A 12442-nucleotide genomic window follows, 5' to 3' on the forward strand; every position below is an offset into this window, starting at 1 on the left:
CAAATGGTGTTAAAGAGCTGAGCAGTATACCTCCCTACCACCACTGTGGCCTTCCAGAATGTTCTTCCTCGTGTGTGATAGGAGCTGCTTTTCTGAGTTTCAAATGAGTAAAACTGGTGAAGGGTGGGAAAGCTATGAGGCATTTGGCAGTGTAGTGTGTACCTTACTGTATGTCCAACATATCTTGGGAATGACTGTGAATCCTTCAATACCAAGGAATGATTCTAATAACATAGATTCATTCGTTCATCGGTTCACCAGCCATTCAACCAACATGTATTATGTGCCTGTCATATTCCCAGCAAGGCATCAAGTACTAGGTATTCAAAGACCTGGATCTTGCCCTCAGGCATGGTACAGCATCACGGATAAGCCCGTTAACAAGTGTCCCAAAGCCTTGGCCCTCAGAGTACGGCCCATGGACCAGCAGCATTGGTATCACTGGGAGCTTGCCAGAAATTCAGCATCTCAGGCCCCAACCCAGGCCTAAGGAATCAGAATCTGCCTTTTAACAAGATTACCAGGTGATTCACATGTGCATTATAATTTGAATACACAGCTTTATTCTGTATGGCCATAGCTGCTGGCATAATGGGATATATCTAGAATAAGCTGGGGCACACAAAAGTCCATTTTGACTTTATGTGAATCAAGAAAGCCTCTCCAGTAAAAAATGACATGTATTTGTTTGCTAGGGCTGCCTTAACAAAGTACCACACACTGTGTGTCTTCACCAACAGAAATTTATTCTCTCAGAGTTGCAGAGGCTAAGAGTCCAAGATCAAGGGTTCATTCCGAGGGCTGTTAAAGGGAATTGGTTTCAGGCCTCTCTCTTTGCTTCTGATAGCCTGTCATTCCTTGGCTTCTAGACAGCATTCTCCCAGTGTCTTCACATTGTCTTCCCTCTATGCAAGTCTACCTGTGTCCAAATTTACCTGTTTTAGAAGGGGCCAGTCATTTTGGATTGGGCCTGCCCTACTGATTCCATCTTAACTTGATTGGTTACAAAAACCCTATTTTCAAATAAGGTCATATTCATGGGTCCTGGGGGCTAGGACTTCAGCATATTTTGGGGGGATGCAATTCAATCCTTAACACGAACCTGAACCTTCAAGTTCAAAGATGATTAGGTATTAGTGAAGCACACTGGGGAAAGAGCAGGGAGGGCATTTCACATGGTGGGTGCCACCCACATGATTAAAGGCATAGGTGTGTCAAACAATCTGCCAAGGAATGACATGCCTATAACCATGGTTAAAAGACAGGTGCAAACGGGAGATGAGGTAAGGAAGTAGGCAGATCACTAGAAAAGTAGGCAGATCTCCAGAGGCTGTGAGACAGTTGAACTTTTGTTCTGTAGGCAATGGGAACACACAGCCAGGTTTTTAGCTCCCCGGAAGCAGGGTGTAGAGTAGGCTGAGGTGGACTTGGATTTGAGTCACCAGTGATGAGGCCACTATTCTGGTCTTAGTGAGAGATGATGAAGGCCTGAACCGGGGCAACATCAAAGAGGATAAGGGAGAGATGAGAGTCACAGGGAAATGGTGATGGATGCCAATCTGGAAGCTTCTTGGAATCCCAGGTTTTTAAGTCAGTCTGTTTATGTGAGGGATACCTTGCCTTGGGATTCGTGGTCCTTCAAGAAGAGAATGTTTGGCCCAAAGAGAAAGCAAGATGAAAGATGAAGGATGTTTCCCCTCCCCAGCCCCACTCTTGATAATCAACCCAGGGGCACGTCAGCAGACCTCACCGGCAACATTCACGCAGAGCTGCAGCAGGAGAAACACTCGCGACTCTCCTGGGATTGGGATCAAAGAACAAAGAGGAAGAACTTGGATTGAAAGGCAGTCTCTATCTAACCAGAAACTTTAGGAATTAAGTTAGAATCTTATCTTCCCAAAATGCTGGAGGTGGGCCAGCTCTTCAAGAAGGGTATTCTAAGAAAAACACCCAAGTATCGAATGGCTCAAAAGATCTGATAAATGCGTGTGCTTGCTGAGAAGCTGGACAAGGGGAGAAACTGGGCTGCTCTGGCAGGCCTGTCCTGGGCTGGGAAGTTAGAGGAGACTGTTCTAATCCATGTTCAATCTAACTTTTCTCCACCCAATTACCTCCTGAGCACCAGGCATGGCAGCCTTGGGCTGCAGTAAGGCCCACCTGAAAGTGGGGCAGGAATCTCAAAACCGCACCTGGTTCTCAGGGTATCTTAAGGCAGCCAGAGTCCTCCCCTGGGCTGACTGACAACACAGATGGACTGTGAAGGGGAGCGAAGTCACGTGGCAGCTAGAAATGCAAAACTTCTCATTATCATGCCTTCGCAGCTTAGGCATTTTTTCCATAGAAGGCCAGATAGTAAATATTTCAGGTTTCATGGACCACATACAGTCTCTGTCCCCTGTTCTCTGCTTTTAAGTTTGTTGTTGTTTTTTAACAATGCTTAAAAAATGGAAGTCATTTTTAGTTTGTGGGCTGTACAAAATCAGGCTGGAGGCTGGAGGTTGCCGACCTCTGGCTTATAGCAGGCCCATGATATCACAGACAACTACAAACAAGCAATCTGTTTTGCTTAATCATTTGAAGACATTTGGGTTTTTCTTCACACCTCTATCTACCACAGAGTCTAATTAATTGGACTCTTGCAGTTAGCGGACTTATTTGAGTGCTCTCCAAGAATTTAGGAGCAAGGCTCGTGCAGCCTGCCTTCTGATGAACATACCCTGAGATCCCAGGTCCATGGTGATTGATGTGCAGGAAGCAAATGGCCTCTTGTCTTCCACTGGCTGCAATAAAGCCATGGCACTATTAAGCAAACAGCACCCTACTGAGAAACAGAAGGAAAAGGCCTGGCTCTGAAATGGCGCGACTTCACCTTCTGCAAACAGTCACGGGTTATACTTCCAACTAGCTCCAACCCTCCCAGCCTTCTGCCCGGCAACTCTTGGGGGAGCAGCTCTTGGCCAGCTCACACACGTCAGGTGTTATATTAGTAACCCACATCATAGAATCAATACAACAGGCCTGGTGTTCGCTTTCTGACTCATGGACAGGGTTTCTATGGAACCTGCAGCATGTATTCCCAACGATGCCCAGTCTGTTCAAGGTACAGACTCTTTTAGGAGTGTCTGGTCTAAAGCAGAATAGGAAAAAGGAATAATCTGAAAAGGAAGAATAAAAAAAAAAAGGCTCTCAATTCCAAACCCAAATCTCTATTTTAAGGCCGTAAGATGCAGATACAACTATGTACTTACACTGATACCAGGGAATGAATTAGGCTCATTAGACCCTAGCATATATGCAAAGACAAGAACATGTGATGCATAGCTATGGCTCTGGATGCCAGGAGTACTTTATTCCAGAAGCACAAACAAAGAAGTTGATCACAGTGTACATAACGATAGCTGGATATTTGCCTGGTGACTTATGGAGTACACATTGTGTACCATTGGGGAAAAAGAGGAAAAACTGCTCTGTTACCCTCTCCTTTCCTTCTCACCCCCCAACTCTGCTCAGCACCCAGCCTGCTGTCGGTTTACAGTGGGCAACCTGCCAATAATCAAAAGGAAAAAGGTATGTCTATCATTAGAGCCTGTGTGCATTTTTGGTCACGTAAACCCAGACAAAGCCATTCTTGTCCTAGTAGGTCAGTGTGCTCCTGAGCTGTATCCATGGGCATTTCCCTGTGTGCCTCGGAAGCCCCTCAAAATGAGCTCGCAATTGTGTTGCCCAGAAAAGTATCACATGAAAAAAGAAGACCAACTTCTCAGATACTGCATTGCGGGCTTACTTTATATCCAGAATATTCTATTAACATAGGGCATTTGTTGAACTTAATATAACTTGGAATATGCTCCCTAAAATTTCCAAAATATCATGTAAACCTCTTGTTTTAGATTTAAACATATCCATGAACTACTATTGATCTGCACTAGTTGAAAATTGTCTACAGAAAGTTAAAACTGACCAATATGGTAGGAATATACAACAGTACCGACGATGACAAACAAATTGCTCTTTTAATTATGTTCATTTAATAACTGAAAACATGGTACTGCACATAAGGGATGTTACAAGTTATAGCATTTTAACTGCTGTTTCTCAATGTACCCTTCTATCTGTTCCATTTCCTTCTGAATGCCATAACCCAATGCCCCGCAAATGTTAAGAAAGGACAGATTTTGAGCTATAATAGTGAGCTCTGCCATGCACAGCTGCCTTCTTAGGATAGTACTACCCACTGCCAAAATAAATGAGCAGCATCTTTTTGTGAGACTTACTGTCAGAAATGCTCTAGTCTCACATCTGCAAGTTTGATTGGTAACAGAAGCAACACAAGGAAAAATATGTGATGCCTGCATTCTGCTTAATGGTGTTGTCTTTGCATTTGTTATCTAAGACCCAGCCTTCAGAGCAACCTTTGAATATGCAAAATGAATTTAGGGATGCCAGAGTTAATTAACACCAGCTTCATTTGATGGACAATCTTTGTAAACAATGAGGATTCTAACTTCTCTAGACTTGAATTTGGGAGCCTGACAAGTTCTAACCCTAGAGTTAGGAATTTGTATAAAGTATAAATAGATGAGTTCAGGTCACTTTTACTTGCCAAAAGATGGAATACAGATTGGTAAGGATGCTGGCACACCCACAGGCTACTAGATGTAGGAGGATTTTCATTTTTAATGGCTAACAGTAATGCCTCATTTAAATTCAGAGAGATGCCCGGGCTTTTCCTCCATGGAGAGGCAGTAATCTATTTTAGATCTTGGGCAGACGCTTCAGAAGTCCTAGGTTGTAACTTCCTTTTGCTAAATTTTCTTCTGCACACTTCTTCAAGAATAACTACCACTTTACTGTTCTCAAAGTGACCATGTAGTCAGTTGGATGCAACAGAAGAAAGTCTAATTTTTTCCATGTTATACACAGCGCGCTGAAGATACTTTAGTGGCTCAGCCTCTTGCCCAAGACAAATTTTCTCCACATTCCCCTTCAAGCCACTTACTTCATGGTTCCATACAAATCATTCCCCCACACAAAATACAACCACGTTGCCACAAAAATACCCATCTCCTGTTTGACACCTGGCATTTGAGGTTCAACGCTCAGAGGTCATAAAAACCAGGCAGGTTATAATCTCTGAAACAAGAGTGGGCACCAGGGGATTTGGATGTTTCCAGAGGCTGAATGTCCAGGTTGCTGCTCTCCCCCTGGCCGCTTGCCTTTGGCACTTTGCTGCCCATTCGCTTCCCTCAGAGTCTGGGCAAGAGAAGTAAATGAAGTTTCAAGTCACATCTGCCAATGCTGTTCCTCCTTAGATACCGCCTGGTGAAAACTTGGCCAGGAAGAAGATTAAAATGTCTAAATCATTTAAAAATATACATTATCTATGGATTGCAGGTATTCATATATTAGGGACTAAAACAAATTTTATACCTTCTGTAAATGAGCGGCTTATTCCAACAATTTGGGAGGAATGTAGACAAGTCAGGATCCAAAGAAAATGAATCAAGAACCAGAATATGGAGAAAGCTGAAAAGAGTGTTGCTGAATCTGGAAAAGGAAAGGCTCAATGCTGATTTCCCGGTCTGTAATGTGAAGGACTCCTATTGGATGACAGCTACAGTTTTTTATAGCTGCAACTTTCTACATAGCTAAGTATAAGATTGATCATTATTTGTCCCTGCATAGAGTGGTAATTATGAGGAAAGAGCTGGGCACTCAGGGCTTTTGCTTTTCTTCAGGATGCTGCTATAAGGTTGCCAAAGATATTCTAATAGTCACTATGAATCCACCAACCTCTACCCCATACCATAGCACTTACTATGTGCCAAGCACTATTCTGGGAGCCCAGGATACAAAGATGAATAAGACCCAGACTCTGCCACCTGGGAGCCCAGAATCTAGTGAGAGAGACAAATATAAAAACCATCCCCGTATGATATATAGTAAGTGCTTCGCTAGAGCTGATGCACGAAGTGTTATGAGTGGCATCGAAGAACTAAGGACTCTAAGAGGAATCTAAAAAAGTTTCTCCTGACATTTTTGTCAGGTCTTGAGGGATAAGGGGAGGGTATTCCAGGCAGAGGAAAGGAAGGAAGGGCATTCCTGAAAAAGGAATGGGAGGAAAAGCAGCAGCCTGTGGGGTCAATGTGGTGTGAGAAGAAGGGAAGGACAGAAAATTGACTAGAGATGAGACTGGAAATATCACTTTACAGGGCGCCTGGGGGGTTCAGTCGGTTGAGCATCCGATTCTTGATTTCAGCTCAGGTCATGGTCTCAGGGTCGTAAAATCGAGGTCCACATTGAGTTCTGCACTGGGCATGGAGCCTGCTTAAGATTCTCTCTCTCCCTCTCCCTCTGCCCTTCTCCCCCTGACCCCGCCACACTCGCTTGCACTCTCTCTCTCTTTCTCAAAAAAAAAAAAAAAAAAGCCAACAACAAACCAGTTTAAAGTACCTTATATAGCTCACTAATTAGTTTGGATGTCATCTTTAAGGCAATGGTTCTTGACCATTAGGAAGTAGTTATTGCAAGGAGTCCAAGAATCCACCATGAATGGCCTTCAGATGGAATATATCTTATGTTTCTGAATATATATTATTGGTCAATGTATGTCAATGCTACACTTATTAATAACAAAATAAACTTAAACTTGTTGCTGAATTTGAAGTAGCTTTTGGTTTATGTAATTTCTCAATTAACAGGCACTAAGAGCATAGCTAACGTGTGGGCATCCACCAGGTGTTTCGACATGAAAAAGGTTCCATGCAAGAAGGACAAGAACTACTGTTTTAGGTAATAGAAAACACATTTTCAGTCAGGAATGTGGAATGATTTGCAGCACTCATGTTGGAATGAATGTAGTTTAGAATGATCACTCTAAAAGATATTTAAGGATGGATTCAAGTGGAGTGAAAGGAAAAGAAAGGATACCAATGAGAAAGCTGATCCCCAAAAAAAGAAAGCTGATCAGTTGAACAGTGATTAGGACCTCCGACAGAACAAACTCATGAGATATATAGAAAGTAGCAATAAAAGGATTTGTTGACAGACTGGATATGGAAGAGAGAGAAGGAGGGAGTAAGGACCACTCCCAGGTTTCAAGTTTGGACACTGAGATGGGAATGGATGTATAGGAAATATGATGGTTGGAAAAGCTAATAAGTTTGATTGGGGATATATTCACTTAGAGGTGCCTGAGGGACAGAAAAATGGAGTCCTCAATAGGAGATGGGAAATGTGACTCGGAACCCCAGGGAAGAGGCAGAGGCCACAGATAAGGGTTTGAGAATCGCTAGAATAATGGGGGGTGGGTGGTAAACTGAAACCCCAAGAGTGAGTGACATTACTCAGAGAGAGTTGTTGATTGCAATAAAGCTCAGAAAAGAATGCTAGGAAATATTAAACTTCAGGGTTGGGCAGCAGAAAAGGACTGGCAAAGGTGACAGAAGACTCAAGAAGATCTGAAAGGACAATGAGATAGAAGATTCAAGAAGAAGTGGCAAAGGGTAACTATTACAGAGGCAAATAAGAAGGGAACAGAAGGGGCTACCTGTTAGCCATTGGCAACCTGTGGTAAGAACAGTTTAGCAGAGGGATGGACAGGGACCCAGGGCACAGGAGATTGAGTAAGGAAGATTGAGATTGAGTTAGGAAGGGAGGAGATGGAGGCCAAGAGTGAAAGGGAAGGAAAGAGAGACAAAGGACAGGAGATGGAGAAACAGACAAACAAGGAAAATGATCAAATCTCTGAGGTGACTTGAGTTTATAGGTTTTGGCCAAAGAAAAGTAGCCTAGGAGAGGGATCCTGAAGCTACTGAAAGGGAGGAGTCAACTGACAGAGCAAGTCCCAGGGAAAACAGACAGGTCAGATCACCATGACCCCTCCTCCCAGACTACCTAGACATGTTACTAGTCCTTCCCCCTAGGCTGACTGAAAGTGTTCACATCCTACACCGTTGTCCATGCTGCTCAATTAGCTAGAAATGACGTCCCTGCTTTCTCTATCTAAACACTTAGATTCACCCCCTCTGATCCACTGGAGATCTACTCTCCTCTGAGAATCCTTCCCTGATTTCCTCTGCAACTCCCAGACCCTACCCAAGTTGAAATGCACCTTGTGTGGACCTTCATCATCGCCCTTATTTGTATTGTAATTCCTGTTGACCACTCTGTTCTCCCGCAACAGAATATGAGCTCTTGAAGGCAGAGACCTTGTCATAATAAACTTTGTTATCTTAAGTACCTAGCACATTGCCTGATTCATAGGGTGGGGAGCTACTATTAAATATTCACTTTGGAGGGTGCTTCAGTTCTGGCAAAAACGGTCTTAGATATGTAAGATGAGGAAGCTAAAATTTAGAGGCTGTAAGCAACTTGCTCAAAGCCATACTATTAAAAGTCATAACAAAGTCAAAGCAAATACTTATGTTAGTCTTGCCACGTATGCTTTGGCTCCCAGTGAAGAAAGATATAACATTGAATTGATACAGCCCTTAAAGTTTTATGCCCTTCAGCCTCAACCAGTCCCACAAAATCAACCCTTTCATGTTTTTCAGAGTATCTCCTTAATACAATCCCCACACATTCCGCCAGCACTTTTTTTCTTCTCTTTGAGAAGCTGATCTCCTATCACTCCATTATTCTCAGCACATCATTACTGATCCTAGCTCAAATGTGACCTCTCCCACAAGCCTGTGTGCTCAATTCTGCCATTAAATCTCAAAGGTGCAACTAATGCGGGATCTAGGTCACATGCTTGCAGCTCATCTGCTGAGGAGATTGAGAGAAAAAGGTTTGTTTGGTTAGCTTTCTAGACCCCACGATATAGGACTAGCTGGAACAGAGATTGAGTGGATGTTGAATAAGCTAATCTTCAGTTTCTTCCACGGATTGACAGCTTTTCCCTCCGAGTCAGCATATCCCAAATGAAAATAACATTTTCCTATACTTGAGATTTCCGACCCTCCCATTTCTTTGCAGAGGCAATGCCATTTTTTTATCCACCAAAACACACACAAAGAATTTAAAGCTCTTCTCTCTCTCTTCATTGGCTATGTCCAATTATTTACAAAGACCCGAAGTTTCCTTTCACGAGAATTGTTTTGTGGATAGACTCATCCTGCTCCATTCCTGGTGTCCTTATCCCATCAAGAGTCTCAGTGCCTCAGGCCTGCCTGTTGCAACTACCTCCCAGCCTGTCTACAGGCCTCCAAGCTCAAACTCTTCCAAAACATGGTTCTGGCAGGTCAGACATCCTCCTAAAACATGGCTCCCATGATCTCAACTCCTGGTCAAAATTATTCACCTAGAGTAAAACATGTGGTGTTTGATTAATAATTTCTAATAGAACCTTTCCCATGAGCTAACACATCCATGGGCAGAGAAAAACTAAAACCCAAGATAGCCAGTCAATCTATTTCTCAAATCTGGGAGGAAATTCTACTAAATACAAAATCTTTGAAACTGAATTGAGAAATTCCATAAAAGATGACATATTTTTTTTCACCTAAAATTGAGAAACTGAAGCCTGAGAGAAAGCAAAGCCATTTTACTCCTTTCCCACTTCCTGCTCCCTGTCTCATCCAGGTTTGTACTTTAGAAAAACATACGTACATGACTCACATCAGGTCTCCATTTGACAGTGCTGTTCTAGAATAATGGTCAAGAACACAAAGAGAAAATTCACGAAAGAAGAAATACAAATGGCCAATAAGCTGCAAAACTGTTCCACCTCACTTACAATCTAAGAAATACGAAGTAAAACAAGATACTATTTTTTCTTTCTTTTTTTTTAAGATTTTATTTATTTATTTGACAGAGAAACAGCGAGAGAAGGAACACAAGCAGGGGGAGTGGGAGAGGGAGAAGCAGGCTCCCTGCCGAGCAGGGAGCCCGATGCGGGGCTTGATCCCAGGACCCTGGAATCATGAGCTGAGCCGAAGGCAGACGCTTAACGACTGAGCCACCCAAGCACCCCGATACTATTTTTTGCTATGAAATTATCAGTTAAAAAGGAAAACTCATTGTGGACAAGGGCTTCCTAAAATGGGCACTCTTATACACACTGGTGGGAACAGAAATTGATTCAACCTTTCTGGAAAGCCATTTGGCAAATGAATCAAGAGCCTGGGAAACACTTATACTTTTTGACCTAGTGTCTCCATTTCTAGGAATTCGGCCCAAAGAAATAATTTTTTAAAATGCAAATAAGGATATTCACCCCAGTGCTATTTTTAATAGTGAAAGATTGGGAACAATCTAAATAGCCAATAATAGAGAAATTGTTAAATATGTTATGGTACTCTGACTTTATTAATATTCTCTCACTTTAAATACTTTAAAAAAAATGCTATCTAGCGGTGAGGAAAATGTTCTCAAAAAGCGTGAAAAAAGCAGAACTTACTTCACAGTATAATCATAAAGAATATTGTAAGTAGATATATATGTCATACATTTATGAACACTGTATTTCATAAAGTTGAGATCATAATTTTGTATTTTGTAACACATTTCATAAAGTTAGGATCAAAGTTAAATAATAGAAAAAATATTATATGTGGTTATGTACAAGTGGTGGAATTATTTTATTTCATCTCTCGACTTTCCCGGGTTTTTTCCCCAAACTATTTGTGAGTATATACTACTTTCAAAATCAGAAAAGAACTATCACTGTCGTTGAAGTACATAATGACACATCAACTGCCACCCTCTCTTTTAGTTGGTTGAGGTCCTCTATAAACCGGATCCCCTTTCCCATTGTTCCCATTAGTCATGTCCTGGTTCCCTCGCTGGGATGTCTGTCCTCGCCCCCCACTTTTCCCTAATGCCGTCTGACTTCCCACCGAGCACCAGGCTGCTCTGAACGTGCACGAACACTCTCATTTATCCCATCTAATAATCTTGAAAGGTAGGAATTATCAACCGCGCTTTATAGAGAGAGGGGGGAGAGGAAATGCTGTCTTCCCCCAACTAAACTACAATTGTCATCCACTCTCCTTGCCTTCCGTACACATGTTTTTATCTCAGCGTTGCCATTAATCTCCCCAGTGACCTGGGGCAAGTTAAATGTTAATAAGGCTCAGGTTTCTCATGTAGAAAATGGGAACAACAAAAAGCACAGCCACCACAGAGCTGCAGCGAAGATGATAGAAACAGTCCCCTCAGTCTGTTCAGCACAGTGCCTGGCACCTTATTATTATCCCTAGCAGCCCTTCTCGCCTTCCAACTCTTTCTGGCTCCCGAGACCCATGTCTTTCTCTGCCTTCTCTATATTCCTTATCTCATAATGGCACTTGATTGCTTTGTGTTACCTTTGAATCTGCAACAATACTACAAGCTCCCAACAGGAAGAGACAGAGTCTTCTCCTTCCTCTCCTCCTCCCACCACATCCAGCACTGTGGAATGTTTTTGCAGTCTAGGCCCAATAAACATCTAATTGTTTAAAAATATTGAATAGTCAGTAGCATTGTTTCTCATGTCAACCCCTGGGCAAACCTGTCTATAAAATTTCATGTAGCGTGAGCAGCCAGACTTGTGGATTTGATGGGGGTCTCCCAGATATGTTCTCACACCTAGCCAAAAGCTGAGAAGAGGCCCATTTGCTTCTCTCACACAAACCTAACCCACCTGCCTGTTGCCATGGGATAGAGACATACAGTTCATTAATAAGCAGGGCTCCTCCTAGGGGCGCCTGGGTGGCTCAGTCATTAAGTGTCTGCCTTGGGCTCAGGTCATGATCCAAGGGTCATGGGATCGAGCCCCGCATCGAGCCCCGCATTGGGCTCCCTGCTTGGCGGGAAGCCTGCTTCTCCCTCTCCCACTCCCCCTGCTTGGTGTTCCCTCTCTCGCTGTGTCTCTCTCTGTCAAATAAATAAATAAAATCTTAAAAATAAAAAAAAAAAATAAGCAGGGCTCCTAAGCAACACCCATTTTCTAGTTAATTGCTTTCCTCTCCTTCCCATCCTGCCCCCAAACGTCATATGCTGAATTTTAGGGAGATATCTCGACCAAGAAACTCACATAAGAGATTTCTTCAAAAAAGCCAGACCTGTCTCTCTGTCAGTGCACACCCATCCCATCTCCTACAATGCCTTGCCACAGGACTCATTACCAGGCAGACCCAATCCAAGATCAGAAAATGAATCTGATACGCTCCAAGGTTTTTAACCCCCCAAGGAAAAAAAAATCGCTTTCTTTGGCACACATTGTTACTAAGGAGGGATTGGTAGGAAATATTTAAAGAAATGAAAAGAAGTTAGTTTAGGGATAATAAGAAAAAGTTAATCACCCAGAATATTTCACTGTCAAATAGATTCAACAAATACTTTCTGAGCCTTAGCTTTGTACCAGGCACACTGCTAGACATTGGGCATAAAGTGGCTTTACTGTTGTTAAATTCCAGCGTGCCCATTCTCTGTCCTTGCCATCCCCTAGCCCACATCA

Source organism: Mirounga angustirostris, unplaced genomic scaffold, assembly GCF_029215605.1.
Source record: "Mirounga angustirostris isolate CCGP_5_RB_7025 unplaced genomic scaffold, mMirAng1.0.hap1 SCAF_7, whole genome shotgun sequence".
Lineage (NCBI taxonomy): Eukaryota > Metazoa > Chordata > Mammalia > Carnivora > Phocidae > Mirounga > Mirounga angustirostris.